The 862-nt window shown below is 54.4% G+C and overlaps 1 non-coding gene across 1 annotated transcript; it reads left to right on the plus strand.

Annotated features, from left to right (window-relative positions):
- The first annotated feature begins 244 nt into the window (after positions 1-244).
- On the plus strand, positions 245-317 carry TRNAV-AAC (transfer RNA valine (anticodon AAC)). The gene has a single exon. It is a non-coding gene; the product is annotated as a tRNA-Val (tRNA).
- The last annotated feature ends 545 nt before the right edge of the window (positions 318-862 follow it).

Below are 862 nucleotides of genomic sequence, written 5' to 3' on the forward strand. Positions count from 1 at the left end.
CAGCATGGGCTTCTGCACCGAGTTGGCCCACCTGACCTTTCATTCTTCTCTTGCTCTTTGTCAGCAAGGAGAAGAAAAAGAAGCTCTCCCTCAAGCTGGAGTCACACGGGCGAGGTAAGGACGACTTCCTGAGTGCTGGCTCCAGTCCTCTGCCCTGCCAGCTGACCTATCGAGGGGCTACCACCACATTCTCTAGATTTGTCCATCGGTCTGTGCCAGAGTGAGCAACAACCCAGTAGGTGGAGTTTCTGTAGTGTAGTGGTTATCACATTTGCCTAACCCGCAAAAGGTCCCTGGTTCAAAACCAGGCAGAAACATGCTGGCTTCCTTTTCCCAGATCCCCTTGTTATTCAGAAAGGGCACTCCTCCTATTGGCCTGTCCCTGGGATAACTCCAACCCCTGCATGACAGAGGATGCTGACAGCAGTGGAGAAAGCACCTTGGTGTCAGGCTGGAGAACCTAGAGTAGTTAGGCCAGTCACCATTTGGAGGCTTGTGGCTTGGCCACCTCTGCTCTTGGAGGTTGGCCTATAGAGGCTCTCACTTCCTGCTGGGCTCCTTTGCGTGACTGGCCAAAGGAGGAAGTGAGGCAGGAATGGGGCAATAGAGGAAAGTTGAGCTGAGGAAGGCAGGGAAGAAGCTGTGCGGCTAAGTGGGGTTAGTAGAGCACCACCCTTCATTCTGCAATGCCTGGGGAGGTGTGGTTGGCTGCTGGGAGGTAGAATCCTGTGCCTGCCTCTTGGCTTCCCAGGAGTGGCTACTTGCAGCCCAGGAGAAGAAGGGAAGTTCTGGGTGAAAGGAAAACAAGCAAAGCTGAGTCCAAGTGGAGAATGGCGGCTCCTTTGTGGCCAACCTGGGGGCA

This window comes from Gopherus flavomarginatus, unplaced genomic scaffold (assembly GCF_025201925.1).
Source record: "Gopherus flavomarginatus isolate rGopFla2 unplaced genomic scaffold, rGopFla2.mat.asm mat_scaffold_43_arrow_ctg1, whole genome shotgun sequence".
Classification (NCBI taxonomy): Eukaryota; Metazoa; Chordata; order Testudines; family Testudinidae; genus Gopherus; species Gopherus flavomarginatus.